Here is a 16,655-nt window from a genome sequence, read left to right on the forward strand (position 1 = left end):
CATGTTGTTCCTTAGGCATTTACCTTTGCTCAAGTTGTTGAAGGATGGTGAATTGTTTCATGGTTTTTGTATTTGTGTCTAATGCACGTTTTAACATGATAGACACAATGCATTGTGCAGATACAGTTTTCTGGAAAAGTCAATCTTTTAGGAATTGTTTTTCAGATCTCCAATAAATTTTTTCTTTAAATTAAAAAAAAAAAAATAGAAGTAAGTTACAGCAGCTGAGTGCGGTGGTACACACCTATAATCCAAGCACTGGGGAGGCAGAGTTTGAGGACAGCCTGAGCTACACAGTGAGTTCAGTGCAAACCTAATTGCATAGTGAGACAGTTTTAAAAAAAAAAAAAAGTTGCTGATTTTGTAATACTTGTGAAACTTCAGTTGTGTCACTAGCACCTAAAAATAAGGGTATTCTTTTAATACTGTGTATTATTACATCAGATTAAATAACAGTTCCCAAGTATGAATTTGAATATTAAGTCTGTATTCAGATTTTTCCAGTTCTCCTGTTTATTTATAGGGTTTTTTGGGGGGCAGGGAGATGGCTCAGTAGAATAAGTGCTTGCCTGGCAAGCGCAAGGGTCTTGATTTCAATCCCTGGTTCCGCAAAAAAAAAAAAGACTAATCATGGTGTATAGTGTTTTTTTAAAGCCAGTGTCTAGCATTGTTATCATGTGTATTTGAAATTAGCTGGGTATTTTTATGGCATAATGGGGAAGCACTCCAAAATAATTTTTTCCAATTACTCGATACTTTGTGGGATTTTAGCAACATTTTAAAGTACAAGCACACTGCCTTTGAGATGTGTTCAGAATTTCCATCTGTTAACTGGGTGTGGTGGTGCCTGCCTATAATTCCAGCTATTCAGGAGACTGAGCCAAAGAGGATTGTGACTTGGAGAGCAGCCTGGGCAACTTTGCAAGACCCTAGTTCAAAATTTAAGAAGAGAAAGAAAAATAAATTGCCTTTGGTCACTTTGATATTTTGACCTTTGTACATACTTTCTTTGTATAGCACCACTTTGTTTATCTTAATGTAGGTGTAAATAGAATTTATGTTTTCTTTTCTGCTGTGAGCATTATTGATATGTAGACTTGTTTGTTTTTCTGCTTTGTTTTGTTTTGTTAGGCTTGGAATAATAGCTCAGCATCATAAGCGCCTGCTTGGCAAGTTCAAGGGTGTGAGTAGAAAAAAAAATCCCTCTGTCAATTGGAGATCAATTAGAAAAAAGAGACATAATTTATGTTTTGTTGTTTTGTTGAGATAAGGTTTCACTCTGCAGTTCAGGCTGGCTTTGAACTCACTATGTAGCCCAGGAAGGCCTTGCACTCATGGCAGTCCTGCCTCAACTTCCTGGAATGCTGAGATTAGTGTTCCAAATAAAGGTGTGTGCTACCATGCTCAGCCTCCTTTGTTTTTAATCTGCTGTTTTTCTTTTTTCTTTCAGTTTTTATTTTTAATTAGTACATTTGTATGACATAATGATTACAATCCTTGTGGGGGTTGGTAAAATTACACAATACATCTTTATCATTTTTTTAATCTGCTGTTTTTCTTTCCTCTAGTTACAAGATTAATTATACCTTTGAAAAATTTGAATATTTCCATAATAGTCTTAGAATTTTAATTTTTTTTTAATGTAAATAGTACAGGATCTCACTACACAGATCAGACTCTTCGTGATCCTCCTGTTTTCAGCCTTCCAAGCCCTGAGATTACTGGCGTGCCACCACACTGAGTCAGTCTCAGTTGCTGTCTCAGCACGCCCTGGGGACAGGGCTGGTACAGCATGCCTGGATCAAACCGGCCCCTGTTTTCTGCCTAAAGGGGCGCTTTAGTCCACTGAGCTATCTGGCTGGCCCTTGTTTTTTTTCCAATTGATGTTTAGTTTCAAATTGGAATTTTGCTTCCTTTATTTTAATTTACTTTTAACTTTGTTGATTGCTGAAGGTTCAATTAGAATTCCTCTGCTGCCTTCATTTGGTTCCTCCCTATTTAAAACACCCTTTGATTTTCATCTTTTACTGGTGTGAGACATATTTGAAGTGGTTCAGCAATACATTCATCTAAGCATATATAGTATAACCTAACATTTGACTTTGGCACAATGTTATGAATAAAGTGTGATAAAAGAGGGTGGTTTAACAAACAAAGAAAATAATAATAATCCTGAGAGTTTCATCTTTTTACCCTTAAAAAAAATCACAAAATACCTGGCTAGAAAGTGATCAGCACTCTTAATTCTCTCTGTGGTTCACAACCCCTCAGTATGTTGACAACACTATAAATGTTATTAGTGTATATATAGAATTCTTAGACTCAGGGGCCGGGGAGATGGCTCAGTGGAAAAAGCACTTCCCTGGCAGAGCAAAGGCCTGAGTTCAATCCCTGGTTCCGGGGGAAAAAAAAAAAGAATTCATAGACTCGTGTGTGTGTGTGTGTGTGTGTGTGTGTGGTGTGCTCTGCTATTGCGATACTCCCATACCTGTACACTTGCGTGCCTGTGGACTCTTTAAATGTAACTGTACCCTTTCACCATGTGCATTGCATATATTCACTATAAATTTTTACTTCTTAACTGTATCTGCTAAAAACTATGAAACCATTGTTCATAGCTTTCATCACTCAGTAAAAGAGTGGTATATTTGCTTTTGCCTGTGTGGGATGAAATGCACAAAAAAAACCCTGCAGTGTTCAGGGGAGAATGATGAGGGGAGAACAGCTGAGATGATTAAGGATACTATTTGTAAAGCGGAAAGTTGAGAGAGGAGCAAAATTCTGTTTTGTGTTGTTTTGCTTATTACCAGATTACGAACACAGTACTGCACATGTTTTGAACTCTATATTGTGAGAGGCAATAGAAAGTAAGGTGGTTATTAAAGTTTTTAAGATTCTCATATAGTTTAAAGAGCTGCTAGTTGGGCTGGGGAGATAGCTCAGTAGAGTAAGTGTTTGCCTGGCAAGTGCAGGGTCCTGAGTTCAATCCCTGGTACTGCCAAAAAAAAAAAAAAGAAAGCTGCTAGTAAAGTGAGCATCAGATATCTTAGATTTTGTATGTGGTACCTTGGTAGTTGTTCTTAACTGGTTTTAGGAAGCATTGTGCGTACTAAAACCAATGAATATCAAGCACCTTGTTTTGGTTGGAAAGGGGCGCAAGCCATGAGGCACTTAATAAGTTGTAGTCTGTCTCAATACCGAACAAATGATAAGTAGTGGGACAAACATTTCCTGTCTGAATGCATTGAGTTTCAAATTTAGTTGACTTTCAAAGCAGTTGAATAACAAGGTATAACTAAAGGTTACATTTATATTTAGTATGGGAGAATTCTTTTCAAGTAACATGTAAAATTATGGATGCAGCTGGAAAGAGGAGCTTCTAAGATTTGTTGGCCTGGCCGCTCAGGGAGACAGAGCAGGCTGGGGCTGGCCAGGATCAAGAGACTGAGGGCAGATCAGGTATCCAAACCTGAGGCTACATTTTCATTGCTTTAGGTAAGTTGCTCAGTAGTGTTGGCTGTAGGAACTTAAAAGTTTCGCTTATCTGGAATACTAGGAATGTACTCAGATTCCCTGTTTCTAACTAGTGAGCAGTTTTCACTTTTACTTTTCTGATGGAAGTATTTCTAAACAGGGTCATAGACTTAATAGGAAAATAAGTGGAACATCTTTGCAGTATGTTTTATGGCTCAGTGCTGTCATTATGAAGAACACTTACTGTGTTTACAGTGGTAGAAGCCAGGCAACTGTGTCTTGGCTTATTGTGGGTGTTAACCTGGGCTGCTGTGCCCATTTGGGTGGTCTTCATGGGGCAGAATGTTCTTAAGAGCATTTCCCATGCTCAGGAATCTTAGTGCATAGTCCTTGGATCCCCCAGGCCTGACCTGTGCCTGTAGCTCCGTCAGATGGTGGCCCTTGATCCTACCACCTGGCCCTGGTGGTAGCCTGGATATAAAGGTTAGCGATTTGTGTACCACCTAGTGTGGCGGGTACCACAGAGGCATTGAGCATGTAGTTGTCATCCTGGCACAAGGGCTTTTGGCTATAGGCATACCATAAGTGTGCTCATTATAATGCTCTTTCTAAAGAAAAAAATTGTTCTATAATTTTGAAGTATAATTTGTTAGGGGAATGTTTTTCTTTGGGGTGGGTGTTTTGTTATTTTAAATTTTTAAAAGAAATTTATAGGTGTTTGCTTTTTTTTTTTTTAATCTTTTGTTGCCACTGGATTTCCTGAACATTGGGATTCTAGACTGCTTTATAGGATACTCACTTGGGACATTCTGTATTCTCCTGACCTCATATTTAGATGTAATAACATGTAAGGGGAATTATTAATTTCAGATCATTGCACTCGTTTTAGTACTTATGTGTTCTTAATCTTCACATTTGGTTTCATGTATTTTGAGCTTCTGTCTTTACCAATTTTATATGGCCCCCCAGCCAATCCTGCCCTTCTGTCCAGATGTCCCAGCTTGCAGCTTCCTCTGACTGCCTGTCTCCTGGGTACCAGTGCCACTGTGCATTTGGCTTTTTGGGCTGGGTCTCTCTTTTGGTCTTTTCGCGTCCTGTTCCATTTCTTTTGAGAAACCCTGAACTACATAGGAAGACCCTGTCTCAGAAAACAAGATACTCCTTCCCTTTAGAACATGAAATGAAAGTGACTTCTAATCCTACCTGGGAGATGACAACTTTAACAGATTGATATTTGATCTTCCAGAATTAAAAAAAAAAGTGCCATTATAAATGTGATCATTATCATGCATACTATCTACGTGTTCTTCATGGTTAGTATACAGATTCACAGTGCTGGGCTTTGAGAACCCGGATTTAGTAGGAAATTTATTTGCTCATTTTTACCTTATATACATAACTGTAACTGGAATAATTTTATTATTTTATTTAGTACAGGGTCTACAGGGTCTCACTACACAGATCGGAGTTGTAGTAATTCTCCTGTTTTCAGCCTTCCAAGAGATAGGATTAAAGGCATGTGGCACCATGCCCAGCCTCAGTCACCTGCTCAGTGTGCCCTGGGGGCGGGGCTGGCACAGCATGCTGGGTGTGGAACCCTTCTGCTACACTCTGCCTAAGCAGGTGCTTTAGTCCACTGAACTATCTGTCTAGCCCTAATGGAATAATTTTTAAAGAAAGGCAAAAAGGTGAAAGATTTATATGATCTGAAGAGAAACCAGAGTATTGGAATAATTTTAAATAGAAGACTGAATGCAAAGATTTTCTGCTTATTTCTACCTCCAATGAGAGCCTCTAATTTTGTTTCCTATTTGTTTTAAAATGAAGGTGGGACGCATCCAGTTCTGAGAACTCTATTGGGACCCAGAAGTAGCTTGTCTGTGTTTTAAAGGTTAGGATGGGAAGAGAAGGGGACAGGATTTCTTTCTTCTAGCTTCTCCATGGAGTGGGTGAAACTGTCAGGCAGCATTCCTCCTCGAGTGGACCATCAGCCAGTGGGGACAGCAAGTGGGAGATACTTGAAATCTGCAGTGTGGTGGGGAGTGTGACACTTCTGAGGCCCCTGGAGAAGACCCAGAAGAAGCAAGCAATGGGAGCCTTCTAATGGGTTTACTCTCTTTCCTTATCCTGAAATGCTCAAGTTTAACTTTAAATAAGCACCATAATATCAGTCTTTAAATAACTGGGTGATTTTTTTGTGGGTCACTTGCCATCTTGTGAGTCCATAGCCTTGGCCCTGTTACTGAGTAGCCACCTTGGGTCACTTCCTACTTGAAGCATTCTGAACTTTGTAACAGGGCTGCTATGAAGTGGGAGTCAGCAGTTCTTCCTTGTCTCTGTTCTGTGCCACCCCTCACTCTAGCAGACTGTCTACTGTCTTCGCACGGCACCCATGTGCTGAATTCAGGTTCCAGGATACCTGTTGCTCTGGAGAAAGAATATAACCATTAAGAGCAGGCCATGATCTATGTCCATCCCTCGTATCTGGTACCAGATCTGGTACTGTGTATAGACAAGTTCCTTCAAGACTAATCCTTGGTCAGAAAAAGAGGGTTTGCCAGCATCTGCTGTGGCTGTCACACTGGTTAGCTTCTTCATTTCTCCTGCTTTTAGGCCTTGTCCAGGATTGGCTTATCTTTCTCACTTCCGTGCCTTGTCCTAGGTGTGCTGGCTTCTCTTGCCTTTATCTTTGGGAGGAGCTGCCTTTATCTGCACATAGATTAACACACACACACACACACACACACACACACACCCTGTTTCCACCAGTGTTTGATAACCATCTTCAGGGCTTTTTTTTTTTTTTTGGTGCAGGGGCTTACTATGCAGCTCAAACTCATAGTGATCTTCCTGTTTTCAGCCTCCCCAGCACTGGGATTACAGGCATGCCCTACCATGCCTGGTCCGGTTGTCAGCTCAATGTACCCCCTGGGGGCAGGGCCAGCATGGCATGTGTTGCCAGGGCCCCTATCCTTGCCTAAGCACGTGCTTAGTCAGCTGCTATCTCACCAGCCTTTGATAACCACCTTCAGTGGAGTGTATTCCACTTGTTTCACTTGCTTGGGCAAAGGTATTGTTTTGTGCTGGCTTCCATTGCCACCTCTAGAGTAATCTTCTCCCCCTCTCCTGATTTAGTAAAAGCTTTATTGATCATTCACATACCATAAAATCCAGCACTTTGTGCAGCTTAATGGTTTTTAACATTCACACAGCTGTACAATTATCATCAGTATCTAATTTTGAAATATTTTTATTGCCCCCCCCAAGAAACCAGATAGGCACTAACAGTAACACCCCACTTGTCCCTGTCTCTGACCTTTTGGTAACTACTAATATACTTTCTGTCTCTATGGATTTGCTGCTTCAGAACATTTCATTATAAATAGAATCACACAGTATGTGGTCTTTGTGTCAGGTTTCTTTCACTTGGCATAATGTTTTTAAAGTCTCTGAGTGTTGTAACTTATTTCAGCACTGGGTTCCTTTTTATGGCGGAATAACAACCCATTGTATGGATGTACCAGTTTGTTTATTTGTTCATCAGAGGCTGAACATTTAGTTATTTCCTTATTTGGTCCATTACAAATGTGCAGTGAGCATGTATGGACAATTTTTTATGTGAACATGAACATGTTTTCATTTCTCTTGGGTGTAAACCCAGCATTGACTTGTCCTGTGGTGACTCTAGTTTTTAACTTTTTTTTTTTTTGTATTGGGGATCGAACTCAGGACCTTGCACTTACCAGGTCAATGCTTATGCCGCTGAGCTATATTTCTGGCCACTAGATTTAACATTTTGAAGAACCACAAAACTTTTCCATAGCAGTTGTACAATTTACATCTTCGATTGCAGACCCACTGCAGTGAGTGATGATTCTTTTGTCTGCCACTTTATTTTGGGTTTGTCTGTGTAGTTTTGATTTGCATTTCTTTGATGATTGGTGATTTTTTTTTTTTTTTTTTGGACTGGTGATATTGACGACCATTTTCTGTGCTTAAATGCCATTTGAAATCCTTTGTTTTTAAATTGAGTTGTCCTTCATTGTTGAGTTGTAAGAGGTTTTAATGTATTCCAGAAGCAAGTCTCCTAATACATGATTTACATATATTTTTTTCTTCTTCCATTGAAGTCTGTTTGCATTTTGGGTGCTGTCATTTGGTACTTCTCTGAGACTTGAGCTATTTCAACGTATGACTTTGTATTGCTCCTAACCAAACCACTCACTCAGTTATATTTTTGTCCTTGTCCCTATTCCCACCCCCACAGTCCTCACTCCTCAAACTTCAGTGTGTTCAGAATCACTATAGACATCTCTGTCGCATCATTCTTGGTCCTTTTGTGCTCCATGCAGCTTTCTTTTCTAAAACCACAAGTTGGACCTTATCTTTTCCTAGAATGCTCTGCTTTTTATCTTAAACCTAGATACCCTTCCTTTGTCTACTACCACTGTATCTTTTTTTTTTTTTTTTTTTTTTAGCAGAATATATTTATTGAGGGAAAGAAAGCTCCTGTCCAAGAGAGGGACAGGAGGGAGGCCCCGAGCGGGTAGTCCCCCACCACTGCAGCTTTCTAGCTTTAGTGCTGGCAGAGGTGACACTTGGTACTGGTCCTCCAGGTGCTCCCTGTAGCCTCACTGGTCTAGAGTGCTCAGGGTAGTATCTTAAACTGGGTATACCGACATTATCTGTTTTACCTGTTCCTGTACACACTGAGTGCTATAATCTGTACCCTCTGCTCTTAGTGACTGAATAGGTGGATACTACTGTACAGACAAGGAATAACTAAAAGAGGGCCCAAACGGATGAAGAGATGCATTGTGTTCATGGGTCAGGCAACCCTGTGGTGAAAGTGTTCCTTCTTCCCAGTCAAAATCCAGCAAGATTCTGTAGATACTAACAAAGCTGACTTTAAAAATTCATATGGCACTTCAAAGGACATAAAATAACAAATTTTCAAAAGTAAAATCAAAGTTAAGTGACTTAATAGTACCAAATTTCAAGACTTGCTTCAAGGCTACCATAATCATTCAGAATAGTCATTTAGATTTGTTGGCTGAATAGAGTCCAGAAATAGTTTTGCATAAAAATCTATTTCTGTAAAGACAATCTTTTCCTCATTTAGTTACCTTGGAACTTCCAATGAAAATGGATAACCACATGTATAAGTGGTTAGTTATTTTCATTGGAAGTTCCAAGGTAACTAAATGAGGAAAAGATTGTCTTTACAGAAATAGATTTTTATGCAAAACTAAAAAGAATACAAAAATTACCTCAAGAAAAATGTAAGAAAAATCTTCATGACCTTAGTTATACAAAGTTTTCTTAGTCAAAAGTGTGAAAAGCAAACAACAGAATAGGAGAAACTAGAATAGATTTGTCTCTAGGACACAATAAGAAGTCAGCAGATAAGGGGCACACATTTTGAATAGGCCTTTTATAAAATATTCATTAGGTGCACAGTCCACAACATTGGGAGAATGCAAGTGAAAACTACTGTGAGAATGCACTTGTAACCCCCTGAAGTGGGCTAAAAGAGAGATAATGCCGAGTGTTCAAAGAGTGCTGGACAACTGCAGCTCTCTGCTGCTGTGGGAAGCAGTATTATGATGGCTGCTTTGAAAACTGTTTCGCACTTTCTTATAAAGTGAGGTGTACTCTTGCCACGTAACTCAGCAATCTTGAGAAATGATAGATTCTGTTCACAGAGAGCCTTGTATGTGAGTGTTCATAGAAGCTTTACTCATTTTGACTTTAGCTTGGAACCAGCCCTTGTCTCTGTCAGCTGGTGCATGAACAGATCAATAACGGTGAAAGGAATGTACTGCTGATCTTGCAACATGGCTGGATCTCAAAAGCATTCTTATGTGAAAAGTCAAACCCAAAGAAAACAAAAGGGCAAATTTAAATTAAATTCTAGCAAAGACAAAGTGTAGTGATAGAAAGCAGAGTAGTGGTCGTGTGGAGCTGGATTTGGAAGGGGCCGAAAAGTATACAGACTGATCAAAGTAGCAGTGCTCTTCAAAAAAGTGACTTTTGAAAAGCATTGAGCTTTCGGTCTCTGACCTCAGCAGAGAGAGGATTCCCTGCTATGTCTACCCATCTGCAGTGGATGGTAGTGCGGAACTGCTCCAGCCTCCTAATCAAGTGGAATAAGCAGACATAAGGCATGGAGCCCAGTAACCTGAAGGCCCTCAACTCCTTGCTACAATGGGCTGATTCACCCACACCCCAAGACAGTGGGTGTGGAGCTGGCGGCCAATGGTAAGGAGTTGTGGTGGTCATGAAGCGCAGATCCAGATATCAGAAGCCAGCCACCTCCTCTGTGTGCACTACAGTCAACAAAAGTGCACATGCGAGTAGCCCTACGCTGGAAAGATGGTGGAAGAAGAGCAAAGAAAAAAGATCCCCTTGGTTCCAGAAAATCTCCTGAAAAAGAGGAAGGCTTATCAAGCCCTCAAAGCCACCCAGGCAAAGCAGGCACTTTTGGCAAAGAAAGAGAGGAAGGTAAAAGAGATCAGATTTAAGCGACTGGAATCTTTCCTTCATGATTCCTGGCGGCAGCAGTGTGAAATGACTCGAAGTGAAACTTCGCGCTTTGGAAGCACCTGATGAACATTCATTGGCCTTCGTTGTCTGCCTCCAAAGTATTAACAGGGTAAGTTCACTAGTATAGAAGACCATTGCAAGACTTCACCTGAAGTAGCTGTTCAGTGGTGTCTTTGTTAAAGTCACCCCCCAAACTCTCAAAATGCTGCGAATAGTGGAACCTTATGTGACCTGGGGATTTCCAAATCTGAAGTCTGTCCGGGAACTGATTTTGTAACGTGGACAGGGCAAGATTAAGAATAAGACCTTCCCGCTGATGGACAACACTGTGATCAAGGAGCACCTGGGTGAGTTTGGTGTCGTTTGCCTGGAAGACTGCATCTGCGAAATCACCTTCCCAGGGGCGCATTTCCAGGAGATTGCCTGCTTCTTGCGCCCTTTCCACTTGTCTGTGGCCCGGCAGGCTACCAAGAACAGAGTGGGCTTCCTCAAGGAGATGGGCTCACCTGGCTGTCGGGGTGAGCGCATCAACCAGCTCATCCGCCAGTTGAACTATTTCCAGAATAACAAAACAGTGCCTTGAAGCATGTTTTTGTTTTTTGAACTGGTACCAAGTCTTCAGAGAAGATGATTTTTCTGCTCTCAGAGACTGGAAGGAAGTATAAGGGAATGGGCATGGCAGGCACCTCTCAGCACTGCCCAGTTTCCACAGTTCCATTGTTCCCCATCATGCCACGGCTGAAATCAACATTTTCTGTGGAGGAAGAGGTCCTGTTTTGTTGCATCTTCTGTCCTGGGGCTCACTGTTGGTGAGTGGCTTGGAGCTATGGACACAGCCCAGAAGCGTTCTTGAGTCTGGAGCCCCAGAGCTCTTTTGAAAAGACTGAAAATACAGTTACAACTGTCTGGGGGAAAAAAAAAAAGTGCACATGCCACCCTCAGCAGCATCTTCCACGTGATCCAAAAGAACAAGTACCACCCGGACCTGGGCAGGTCTGCCATCCAAAGAGCCAGTGCCATCCTGCACAGCCAGTAGCCTGTGATGGTAAAGAGGAAGCGGACCTGCCCACCAAGATTACCTGAGCCATGCCCAGCAATAAAGAGCTTTCCTGTGGTCCTTGGCCATGTCAAAAAAATAAATAAAAGATAAAAAAAGCCTTGAGTTTTTTTTTGTAGCTGAGTAGTACTCCATTGTATAAAAAGATCATTTCTTTTTTATCCATTCCTTGGATCATGAACATTTGCTTCCAAGATTTAGCTATTGCAAATTATGCTGATATAAACATGGGTGCACATATATCACTGTGGTATGATGTTTTTATTTCTTCTGGGAAAGTACCCTGAAGTGGGGTAGCTACGTTGAATGGGATCGCAAATCCTAGTTTTTTTGAGGAATCTCTACACTTACTTCCACAGTGGTTGCACCAGTCAACACTCCTACCAACAGTGGAGAAGGGTTCCTTTATCTTATAACCCAACCAGCATTTGTTACTGGTTGATTTCTTGATGATAGTCATTTTTCCTGGGGTAAGATGGAATCTCAGTGTTGTTTTAACTTGCATTTCTTGAATGACCAAATGATGTTGAACATTTTTTTTTTTTTGGTATATTTATTTGCCATTTGTAAGTAACTGAACGAGTAAATAAGATCCAAAAGGTGCAATGGAGATAATGAAAGGGAAAGAAACTGCTCAAAAGGAAAGAAAAACTGGGATGAGGGAAAAGAGAAAATAAGGAAGAGGAGAGAAGATATACATACATACATACATACATACGCAAGCTAGCTGCGTAAAAGGCAAAAGATATATGATCTGAAGAGAAGGGGGCCTGCTGGTTAGCTCAGTTGTTTAAGAGCCTGCTCATGCAAAGGCAGTCAGGCACAGCATACTGCAGTTCAATCCCCATCTCCACCTGCCTTTGGAGACCCCGCCCTTAAGGCAGCCTGAGCCAGTGGGAGTGGGGATCCTTCACAAGCTAGCGAAGATAATTGTACTAGTAATTTCATTAGTTCATTGAAAGGAACAGTTAGAGCTTCTATTGTTTGATCACTCTTGCGTGTCTGTAACTGGTAGTTTGAGCAACTACACTGAAGATAACAATATGCAATATAATAACTAATGTTAATTTTAGATCTTGTTTTGAAATTCTTACTGTTTTTACTGTTTTTTCTCTTTAAAAAAAATTTCACAAAAAGAAAAAATATTTCATATAAAACTTTTGAGTATGTAGATATCATTACCTAACTTCTAATAGCACATCTTTAAGATTTCAGAAAGCAAAATAAAACTCCAGAGAACTTTGACATACTGAGGACCTTAATTAGCAGCAAGAGAATTGATCCATAACTATAGTTCTTTTCAAGCAAAACAAATATACATCTGTTTTTACACTTTTATGTTTATTTTTAGAGTTCTTCATTCTATCTGTAAATTAACATTAAGTTACATTTCCTGACATTGTAAGAAAATGTTTTTAAGTCACAGATTGCATAGTTTACCAGAAAGTAATATGGTATAAAGAACAACACAGTGCAACTAGGTATACCTATTTTCCCCTACTCAAATTCAGTTGTAGACAATTTAAAACATACTTTCTAGACTTAAAACCAAGTCTCTACCTTATTAATATGTGGAGAAAGTGATGTGTAATTAGTAATCATCTTTTAGTAGCTCAGTCCCTACCCCCAGCACAGCTGCAGAATCTAGTGGGCAGCAGTGTGATTTACTACTTCACAGCTTATAGTTTATAGGTACCTCAGTACCTGATCATCCAAGGAATTCAGGCTTCTTCCAGTATAAAGAAGCAGACTCAAGGGCTCAACGTCAGGTATGCTGTGTGAGGAGAAATATCTAATATGAAGATTATTTATTTAAAACAAAAGTAAAACTTGATGCCATCCCCTAAACCACCAGCACTGATGTCAGATCACCTTGTACACACAAACCTTATTTTCGAGTTTCATTGGCTTTTGTTTTCGAAGACAGGATCTCACTATGTAATTCATACTGGTTCATGTAGCCCCAGGCTGACCTCAGACTTGCGGTAATTCTCCTGTCTCCTTCTGTCTCTAAAGTGCTGAGATTACAGGTGTGCTACACCACATCTGGCTTTTCATTGGCTTTTAGACAGTTTTCTGATTGAGGAAACTCTGTGTTAAGAAACCTGGGTATATAAATATGTTCATTTAAATCTTCTAGCCATCCTAATACTGAAATCATTTTTCCTTAAAAATGCGATATGGGCCAGGCATGGTGGTAAAGCATGCCTGTAACCTCAGAAGTTAGGAGACTGACACAGAGGGATCACCACAAATTTGATGACAGCCTAGAGTATATAACAAGACCCTTACGGCTTTGAGTGCTGTTCTTGTTTATGTGGTGCAGGACACAAATGATAGGACCAGTTCTTTCTTCTGAGTGCATAGTTGTCAGGTGTTCAGTATAGAAAAAGTAACATAGACAGTTGTTTAAAGGAGAAAGAACCAGAGTAAAGAAAAATTATGAAAGAGAATGTCTATTCCTAAAACAGAGGAAGGTGTTATCCAACATAAAAATAGAACACCTCTTGATTTGCAAAATGCTTATTTTCTTTGTCTTACAAATAGAAGGCAAAAATATTCTGCATGAGGTGTTGAGAGTACTTAGATTTAAGGCAGTTGTTCATACACAAACTAAATATAATGCAGTGATTTGACCTTATTTAGGAAATACCTGATTAAAATGAAATCTCAGTCCCACTACCTGATAGAGAAACATACAGTGTCCAGATACTCTGTCTCCAGTTTTTGTAGGGGCAGCTCCCTGGGGGGAGAACCCTCCTGTCCCTGCTGGCTTGTCCTTGCCCCACAGTGGTGTACTTCCTTCTTGTGAAATTTAAGGCCTTGTTAGATTATCCTTTCTGACAACATATTTTAGAAGGCTTTGGGAAAGTAGTTAACCAACAATAGTATATGAAAAATAACTTTGGATTTTAATTAAGTCCCCTGAATACTGTAATATGACTGGTTTAACAATTACAGTATAACACAGTGACTTCATTTAAACAGATTCATAGCTGTAGGAAAATGTGTGAGTTTTACAATATAACCAACAATGTGGCTGCAGAATTTTAAGCAGTGAAACACTTAGAAGCAGTGTATAATAAATAGTTCTTTAGCAGTAAATATTAGTTACTTTGCCTTCAGCAACCTGGAAAAAGCTTTTTCCTTTGAGTTTTATGTGGTATCTGTCTTAGTTACTTTTTTTTTTTTTGTTGCTGAAATAAAATACCTGACATGCAAAGTAAAAGGAGGAAGGGTATGTTTAGCTTACAGTTTATAGAGGTTTTGTTTGATAATTGGCTTGCTCCAAGGCAGGGTGACACACAGAGGGACAACAGTTGTGACTACAGAAGACAGCAAAAGTAAGAGAGCAGGCAAAGGAAAGGAAAGAGATATGCCTCTTTCTGTCCCTTACAATGTTTGCAGGCTACGCACCCTAGGACTAGTGTAGCGCTCATACTTAATCCCAGCGTTTGGGCCTTGAATCCCTCACTCGAGATTCAGCTGTCACTGAAAAGCCCCATCTAAAACTGCATGAGGATCTGGGGGGACATTCAGACACAAACTATTAAGTTTCATGGTGTAGTGTTTCCTAGTTTCCTTAATGTGCTCCTCGAAAGGCTGAAATAATTGACAGAAATCAGTGACTCTGAAAAAAACCACAGGTCTTTACAAAAGTAGCCAGCGCATGACTACAGAGCATGGGTGGCTGTCGTGCCAAAGGCCTCCTTTATTCTCACAGTGGAGGTGCCACCTTGTGCTGCCACCTCCTAAGGATATTTCTGCTTCCCTGGTGAGAATATCTGCTGCTTGTTCCAGAAGGTAAACCTGAGTATCCATCTGGTGGGAATTGTGTCTGAAGCCTGCCACAGTACACCCTCAGCAAAAGTGTCTACTCCAAGGGCAGTTTGGCGTCGTGGCCAGCAAGCACCTACACACTGCCTCCTGAAAGTAAGAGGGGCACAAAGGAGAGGGCTTATCATAGGTGCCAGGGGGCACCTGCTGTTTCATCATCTGACCTGTCACACAGGACCGTGGGCAGGTTGCTGAATTGGGTCTAGTAGCTCTGTTTATAATCACCTGCCTTGTTACACCTGTCAGTCAGTGACACACAGAAAATAATTGCACAAATTTTTCAGTAGGAAATTGGAAAAATGTGATGCCAAAAGTGAAAATTTTCACATGATATTTTTGGAAGGAGGCAATTACCATTTCCTCCTAAGTGGTACTTATAAGGGGATACAGATGAATGTCCATTTTGTATCTGTGTATTCAAAATGCTTAGGATAGATATATAGTTACATTCTCTTAATGAATAGAGGGGTTTGTTCTAATAGTGTTTGTAAATAGGATATCATGTCCGCATCTTGTACAGCAATTAACCACTAGGAAGGACGTATGCAATGTGTTAATTATTGAAACTGTCCTACCAATTTGGTTTGAAACTATCTCATCACTATTTGTTTCTCAATAAAATTATGGAAAAAAATAAAAAAACTAAGTGGTACTTATTTATTATTTAATTTTCCTGCATGAAAGCAAGGGTATAGGTTAAATCTTATGGAGATCTTTTCTAGTCTTAGAGTTGTTTCTTGCGAAGTGAATAATTAATAGTGACATTGCTACAAAGTGTCATGAAAAAGACAATTGATCACAAACATGTGCTTTTTAATCAGATATATACAAGGTGATCAAAATATGAATGTTAAAAAATGTAATACAGTAAAACATACATTGTCATTAATTTTCCTCAAAATACTTTTTCTTGCTCTGAACACATTTATTCCATTATTGTTGCTCTTAATACTGTTTGATCCAGTTCTGGAAGTCCTTTTTCCCCTATCACCAAGTGGCATCCAATGGAAAGGCAGGCTTATAAAAAATTAGAGTCCTCATCTACCTTATTTAACCCTCCTGAATATGGCTTCCTGTGACATCTGACTGGTCCTCAAAGTTAAATATTCACTGTATTTTTTTTTTTTTTTTCTCATACCTGGTAACTCACCTCCTACTCTTAGAGACAGAAAGTACTTTGTTTCCAAACTTTGGATCTGTATTTGACTTTTTTAATTCCTAGCAAAAGTTTGAACTTTTGTTAAAATTAACAAAACTGAACAAGTGAAAAGGAGAAAATGGAGTCTTTGGTTCTATTTCACAGCCTGTCTTTAGTTAGCAAACACTTCTGTTATTCGGTTTGAGTGTGAATTTTGTTCTTATGACTAGACAAGAATAGATTACTTTAACCCTCCTGTGTGGTTACTGCTATAATGATGAGCCACATGATCTTTCAAAATCTTTTGGAAGGTTTAGCCACACAGTTGGCCATTCTTTTTTTGAGTAGATGTGTCTTGATGTGTTTTTTCCCATTTGAAAGAATGATAGGGACTGGCCAAGTAGCTCAGCGGATTAAATCGCCTGCACGCAGGTTACAGGGGCTGGGGTTTCTCTCCCTGGTCCCCCAGCCTGCCATGCCAGTCCTGCCCCTGGGGAGTGCTGAGCCAGTGATTGAGATTGGGTGTGGTGGTGCATGCCTCTAATCCCAGCTTTTGGGAGGCTGTAAACAGGTGGATCACTAGGAGTCCGATCTAGTAGTGAG

The 16,655-nt window shown here is 40.0% G+C and overlaps 1 protein-coding gene and 2 pseudogenes across 2 annotated transcripts in view; all 3 read left to right on the forward strand.

The window, feature by feature from the left end:
• The window catches only part of Fam120a (family with sequence similarity 120A), a 116,259-nt gene that overhangs the window by 28,250 nt on the left and 71,354 nt on the right, over positions 1 to 16,655 (forward strand). The gene's annotated exons all lie outside the window — the stretch shown is intronic.
• LOC105741158 lies at positions 9,370 to 11,170 on the forward strand (annotated as a pseudogene).
• On the forward strand, positions 9,839 to 10,603 carry LOC111814420 (annotated as a pseudogene).

Source organism: Octodon degus, unplaced genomic scaffold (assembly GCF_000260255.1).
Source record: "Octodon degus isolate 3935 unplaced genomic scaffold, OctDeg1.0 scaffold00312, whole genome shotgun sequence".
NCBI lineage: Eukaryota > Metazoa > Chordata > Mammalia > Rodentia > Octodontidae > Octodon > Octodon degus.